This window comes from Bombyx mandarina, chromosome 01 (assembly GCF_030267445.1).
Source record: "Bombyx mandarina strain Sakado chromosome 01, ASM3026744v2".
Classification (NCBI taxonomy): domain Eukaryota; kingdom Metazoa; phylum Arthropoda; class Insecta; order Lepidoptera; family Bombycidae; genus Bombyx; species Bombyx mandarina.
Window position 1 is genome coordinate 12975958 of NC_143208.1, and position 7666 is coordinate 12983623.

At 51.8% G+C, this 7666-nt stretch overlaps 1 pseudogene; it reads right to left on the reverse strand.

Moving 5' to 3' along the window:
• Positions 1-3757: 3757 nt before the first annotated feature.
• Positions 3758-5501, reverse strand: LOC149503564 (uncharacterized; annotated as a pseudogene).
• Positions 5502-7666: the final 2165 nt, after the last annotated feature.

The following is a 7666-nucleotide window of genomic DNA, read 5'->3' on the forward strand; positions in this document are numbered from 1 at the left end:
GTCGCCCCTTGACCTTCACCGGGGGGAGGCCGCCACCTACAGGGGCCGGGACGTACGGGCGTATTCCCGCCTCCGGCCCCCGGCTCGACGGCGACGGATTGGTGCGGAAAGGGAAGAGCTCTCCCTCTCTCGCTCCGCCGCCTCCTTCTGCGAGATGGTGGACTCGCAGAAGTCGAGCATCGCCTTCCAGGACGCGTCGCTGCCGAGCATCGTAGCCACGACGCGCGGCAGCGAGAGGTCCTCTCCAATGACCGCGACGAGGGCGGCGCGTTGCTCGTCAAATCCAGAGCAACGCGCCAGCGTGTGTTCCGCTGTGTCTTCCTCGTCGCGGTCCGCGCAGTGGTGGCACTGCGCCGTCGGTTCCCTTCCGGCTATTTTGAAAAGATACCGGCCAAAACAACCATGACCGGTCAACATTTGCGTCAGCCGGAAGGTGAGGCATCCGCGGTCGCGGCCCACCCAGTCCGCGAGAACCGGGCGGACCGCCTCGACGGTACGGAGGCCGGCCGACGGGTCCGCCAAGCGGCGAGACCACGCCTCCAGCACGGACCGCCGAGATTGGAGCCTCCGCGCTCGAACTACTCCTTCGCCGGGGCGCCCTTCCCCCCTAGAACGAAGGTCGCTACGCCACCGGTAATCGGCAGCGAGCGCCTCCGCCTCCAGGTCCCAGGGTGGCGCCCCGGCGAGCAAACACGCCGCCTCGAAGGAGACGGTGCGGTATCCTCGGATCGCCCTGACCGCGATCGCGCGCTGCGGACGTCGCAGCGCGGCGACGTTCTGGCGGGTCAGGGCGTGGCACCATACGGGCGCGCCGTATAGTGCCATCGACCGCACCACCCCCATGTAGAGGCGGCGCGCCACCTGATCGGGACCCCCGACGTTTGGAAGCAGCCGGCTCAAAGAGCCGGCCGTCGCCATCAGTCGAGGGCCCAACTTCTCAAAGTGAGCGCGGAAGTTCCACCGACCATCCAGTTCGAGGCCGAGGTACCGAAGACCGGTCACCCCGACCCCGACGCGGACGCCTCCGATCACGAGGTGGGCACCCAGAGGCGGCGCTCGTCCCGGCCCGTGAAACAACAGGGCCTGGGTTTTGTCGAGCGCCACCTCGAGTCCCAGCCGTCGGATCCTTGTGACGACGTGTGCCACGCCTGCGCACGCCAGACGGGCAGACTCTCGGTAGTCTCTCCCCGGAGCCACGACCAACGTGTCGTCGGCGTAACAAATTACGCTCAGCCCGGGGAGAGGACCCCGTACGACGCCCCGCAGGACCCAGTCGTAGCCGATGTTCCACAGCAGGGGGCCCAGGACAGACCCCTGCGGAACACCGCGCTCGACGGGGAAGCGGTACATCGCCCCACCGTGTCCGATGCACTGGATCGACCTGCCCTCGAGGTAGGAGCCGATCAGTCGGCGGAGGTATGCGGGGACGCCGTGATACTCCAGCGCCCCCGCGATCACCGACCAGGGCAGGGTGTTGAAGGCGTTCCTTACATCTAAGGATAACGCCATCGCCACCCCGCCCCGGGATACGGCTTCATCGGAGAGGGCCCGCACGCGCAGAATTGCGTCGATAGTCGAGCGGCCCTCTCTGAAGCCGTACTGCTCCGCCGAAAGATCGGGACCCGTCTCGGTCAGGTGCCGGACGATGCGGGCCGCGACGATCCTCTCGAGCATCTTGCCCGCTTCGTCCAGCAACACGATGGGGCGATAGCCCGCGGGTGAGTCCGCGGGGCGCCCGTCCTTCCGCAGAAGAACCAGTCTGCCCGTCTTCCATTTTGACGGGAACCGTCCCGACTCGAGGCACGCTTCGAAAAGCCCCCCGAGCCGGTCCCCTAGGGCCTCGAAGGCCAAGCTCCAGACCCGGCCGTGAACGCCGTCAGGGCCGGGGGCCGTGTCCTTCGCTCTCATTTTGGACACGGCCGCATGGATCTCCGCCCCCGTGATAGGGGGAGGGGGCTCCTCGGCAGCGGGAACGCTGGGGCGACGCGGAGGCGTGCCCCACGTGGCGTCCATCTGGGGGGCTCAAAGTCCCCCCCGCTGCCGGCGGGAAAAGCGCAGAAACTATTTCCCTCAGCTGCCGAGGCTGGAGCCGCTCGGTCACCGGGAGCGCCCACGGCTGCAGTTTCCTGCGAACCATCTTGTATGGGCGCCCCCAGGGATCTTCGTCGAGCGACTCCAGGAGAGTCTTCATGCTCTGCTTCTTGGCCTCGCCGATGGCCAGCTGCAGCGCCGTCTGCTTTTGACGACAGTCAGCGTGCAGCTGGGCCGCCGTCTCCGCGAACGCAGCGTCGCGACGACGGCGGCGGCGGTGGCGTGCGCTCCGGCGGCGCGCCCTCACGCACTCCTCGCGGAGTCTTGCGATCTCGGGCGACCACCAGAACGCACCCCCACGTGGTGCTCGGGGGCCGACCCGGGGCATGGCGGCATCGCAAATGTTTGCCATGGTGCCCCGGAACCAGTCGACCTCCGCATCCACGTCCGCGAGCCGCGCGGGTTTTGGCGCCCACGCAGCAACAGCGGCCGCCTCCATCAGCAACTCCTTGTTCACCCGTTTCAAGGCCCACCTGGGGAACGAACGGGGCGCACCTTGCGGGAGCTCCTCCTCGCCGCAGGCGCCCGCGGCTGACGACGATGACAAGGAGGAGGCGGAGAGCTCGAATCGGACGTATCTGTGGTCCGAGAGCGTCTCCGCCCCCTCTAGTACGCGCCAGCCGCGGGTGCGGCGCACGGCGGACGGGGACGCGAACGTCATGTCCACGTGAGATTCCCCGTTCCACCGCACGCAAGTCGCGACCGTGCCTCTGTTTAGGAGACAGAGGCCGGTCGCGATCGCCCACTCCGAAAGGGCCTCGCCTCGCGCATCCGTGCGGGGGGAACCCCAAGCCGTGCACTTGGCATTGAAGTCCCCCGCGACGATGACAGGGCGGGACCCGAGGCGGTGTAAAAGCGCCTCGAGCCCGCCCAGAAACCGCTCGAACTCGGCGAGGCTCCTGTTCGGAGAAAAGTACGCCCCGATCACGACGGTCCCGTCGATCCTAGCCGCGACGTACCCGGGTCCCCTGGCCACCATATCCAAGGGGGGTAACGCCGCGGACTGTCTTAGTACGATGGCCACGGAGCCGTCGACGTCCCCGATCCAGCAGTCCTGGTCGGTGGGGACGAAGTACGGCTCCGCGGCGACAGCGACGTCGATTGACCACTCCGCCATTGTGTGGACGAGGAGATCCTGTGCCCTGGCGGAATGGTTCAAATTACATTGGAGGAAGCGATGGACGCAACCCATTACGGGGCTACGTCCATCGCTCCCTCGTCTGTCCCGCCCTGCGGCTCGACAACAGCCGCGGCGGGAACTGACTCGCCGGCTGCCCTTGTTGCAGCCGGCTTCTTTTTCTTTCCGCCCCTCCTCGTTTTTGTAGAGGAGGGGGCGGACTTGCACGCCGGGCCCCCGGCCCGGTGGTCGGCCTTCCTTTTAGCCGCATCGCACAAGACGCAGTGCGGCGCGGCTGCGGTGCAGGAGGCTGCCTTGTGCCCCGGTTGGCCGCAGCGGAAGCACAGGTTGCTGCGGTCCACTGTCGAGGGGCACTTGGCGAGGCCGTGGCCGGTGCCGAAGCACCGAAGACAGCGCCACGGCCTGCTCTCCTGCAGTTGCACGTGGGCCACAACCCAGCCCACGCGCAGCCATCCTGGGCTATCTGAAGGCCGACCCTGTGGAGGGGTGGCCAGGAGGTACGTTGGATACCCTCTTGTAGCAGTTTTTTCATATCTTCAAATTTAAATGTAGTATTATTGTGAGCTACGTGTCCCTTTATGTCAGCCCATACGAGTTCAATGGGATTGAGCTCGCAATGATAAGGTGGCAGGCAGTCTTAGGACTTCCACCTTAAATTTTTTTGCAAGCTCATCCACAGCATAACTTTGGTAGTTCGCTTTTACGTCATTCACTTTCTTTAAAAGTTCTGCCTTTACGTCTTTTTCATCATAGCTCAGATCTTTATTACGCAGCCATTCTTGAATACTTGCTTTTCTCCATGCTGTGGTGGATGTTTTTTCTTGGCGTCTTGAGTGGTAAGGAGCATTGTCCCGTACCACTACCGCATTTTCACCAAGTTTTGGTAAAATATTCTCAAACCACTGCTCAAAGCGGTTCGCGTCCATTGACTCGTGTTAATCACTTGTCTTTTTTGACTCAAATACATCATCAGCCCCCTCTATGAAACCTTTTTCATTTCCCATATGCACCACAATCAGTCGTCTGTCCTTTGAAGTAGGGTTCTTTGCACCCGTACTCAGTCCCTCAATAAAAGCTTGCCGTTTTGAAGTTATTGTGGTGTCCACGTAAGTTTTTGAAACAGTGTGCCCTGAAAACGAAATAATCAGTTTTACATTATCAATGATATGCACTGCCGAATATTCTAATTAAATAAAACTACGGAGGCAGTTATCACCAAGAGTTAAAGTAAGGGCAAGAGCTAGTATTTACTAACATAATAAAGGCTCCTCTGCTGAACTGGGAGATTAACAACATAGAATGCGTTCAGCTGCTTCTCATCCTGGGCATGTCGTAAAAGCCGACTAAGGGATAGTATCCCTCCTAAACGTGATGGACTACTACATGGGCGATGAGCTGGTAACCTGTCACCATATGGTTCATCATTTCCATCTTAGGACAATGATACCGAAGGTGGCTGCAAGTTTGCCTTTGGCAACTTGTGGCTCTGTCCACCCCGATTTGGGATAACGGACGTGAAGATATGTATAATAAAGGCACAATTATATAACTATAACAAACCTGCATTCACCCATGTTTCATCCATATAGATTGTCCGTTCGGTATTTTTTAATCTTTCTTAAGTAATTCATTCGCCATAGTACAATACCGTCTCTGTCTATTAAAGCATTGTTTCTTTGTCGTTTTATATACTTAAATTTTAAATGTTTAAGTATTTTCTGAAATGTCGATCTCTTAAAGTTAGGTAATTCTTCATCATCATTGACAGCTTGGAGTACTTTTTTTAATGTAGGTAGGTCGCTTTTCAGATAAAAGCTATGAACTTTCTTTCGTATGGCCTGTTTATCAAACTCGTCCACTTTTTCCGAGAATGTGAGCCTTTTTTTGGTTGTTGATGGGCTTTGTACATTCCCAGTTGTTGCATATTCTTTTATTATTCTATATACGGAAGCGACACCGATGCCCAAAATGCTCGCTGTTTTCTCCATTATACGTGTTTTTTACGGATATTCATCTGTAGGCCAAGTTTGCTTCACGTATTTGTGCACATTAACGACCATTCCTTTTTCATTCGATATAAAATACGTCCGCTGTAAATAAAATAAAAATGGTGAGGAATGGTAAATTTTAGACTATTTTCTTATTACTTATTATATAAAAAAGAATCTTTTTTGGTACGGAACTTTAAAAATCAAAATTATGGTAGTGGTTCAAGTACAAATGAATTAATAAATTAACTTACCTTTTGACGCTTTTTGCGTGGTGAATTCATTTTAGAGCCGCCAGCTGTGATTCCATAATTAAAATCAACAACTAAGTACTCACAGTAATCAACAGCAAAAATCAAAAATATGTATCACTTTGAACGCAATCCAAACAGGAATGAACTTGAAAAAAAAGTAATTATATATATACTTTTCTTTTATCTATAATACTTACATAAACTAACTGATAAACACATTAACCTTCTTTACATCACGCAATTGAGTGATAGTATAGGCTAAAAAATCTATTATAAGATATGAGTGACAACCCTAACAAGCCATCCCTATTTTGTCTTTTGGCGTTCCAAGTTTGTGTTTTAACGTCCCAATTTTCTCCAAAAAGAAAGGAAAAAATATACATTTTTTATTTTGTCGAAATATTGTATTTAAAATAAGAATATTGCAACTTACCGTTTGTTTTGGTATTTCCAGGTGTATTCAAAACTTATATAAACTGTGTTCTTATTGAAAAAACAACGATAATATTACTTTTTTTAAAAGTTCTTTAAGCTGTTTTAAAACGCACTTTTCAACCACTATTTTCAATTTAATTTGATGAATTTTTGGGACCAACTTAACTCATATTTAGTACTTCCATAGTTAGTTAACTTGGTTTTTCTTCTATACATTGATAAATATTACCTTAAAGAAAATTAGGTAGATTCCGTGCTACAGGTACTTTGAGAATCTTCCGCAGGTTTGTCCCAATTTACCCCATGTCATGGTACTCAGTGCTTTCCTGTACCACGAAACACACAACGACAGCTGTTGTCGACCAACTGACGCCATAACTGCGCGTACGAGTGATAAGGACAGAGATAATAATCCCTCGCTATCGCAATGTAACTCAGTAACGGTCCGCTTGTTTACGTTTATTATCTCGTCTGGTTGGCCTAAGGTTAGTTATATTTTCTTGCGTGGAGTTGTTAGGGCATTTGGTACCATGAACCTGTTGACTACTTTGCGGACAGTATTTTGCCAAAAGTGCTATTCCATTACATACAAAGCATTTCATAGTTTTGTTTGTAATATATTTCCAATAATTGGTTTCATCATAATTGATTTGCATCGATTCTGGTAATTTTTTTCATGCTCAGGAGAAACGTATACTTGTCTCCTAAAGCTCATTATGTGTGAAAAACCGGGGTCCGGGATGCCTACTATCATGAACGTTATGGGAGTCGTCAATACTTTAATACCCATTTCATTAAATTTTCCTTTAAGATATCGTGCGGGATTATGGGGCAAACGTTGGATAAAACGATACGTTTGTTTCTTGTTATAAGCGGCCAAATTTCCAATACGTGGTCTTTCACTTTAAGGTTTTTAATGACGTCAACCAATTCGTCAACTGTTTGTTTTGGGTCCAAGTACATGCAGATTCTGGAGTTGGAAATGCGAGAAATGAAGTGCATTGACGTTGATTTGGTCACTGCGGAAAGGGCTAACAAGTAATCTCGAATGATGATTCCGTCGATTGAGTTTAGCTTAACAATAGCTTGATCTTATTTCGGGTAGCTAACTTACGGGCTCCACAAGCTTTAAGCCAGCCGTTCTCACTATTTTTATCTTTTGTTTGTTATATAACTTATAATTTTTTTTGTTCCTAATGCAACTGCAATTTTAAAGCCGTTATATGAGCTTTTAAAAAAAAGAAATAAGTGATGCTGGAAACAGGAACATGAGGACGCTTTTAGCGCGATTAAAAAATATTTCGCGTCAGATCAAGTATTGGCTCGTTTGAATCATAACGCGATCATCATTTTAACTATCATAGCGTCACCATCAGGTCTTCGCCCATTTTGTCGCAGATAGAACCTAATGGAGCTGAGCGACCGGTCTCGTTTGCGTCGCGAACCCTTAATGCTGCTGAGAAATGTTATTCTCGGGTCCAAAAGGAAGCAACCGCCATTATTTTCGGAGTTAGGCGTTACCACCAGTACCTATGTGGCAGTACGGTTTCGTTTATCTTACGCACAGACCATAAGCCACTTTATCGATTTTTGGCTCTTATCGAGGCATACCAGAAGTTTCTGCGAATAAACTTCAGAGATATGCGATGTTTTTAAATAGCTACAAATAAAATTGAGTATGTTCGTAGCGCAGACAACATGCTTCAGATGACTCTGAAATTCGACATTGATTGATGACCATTATTTCTTCTTCATCAACA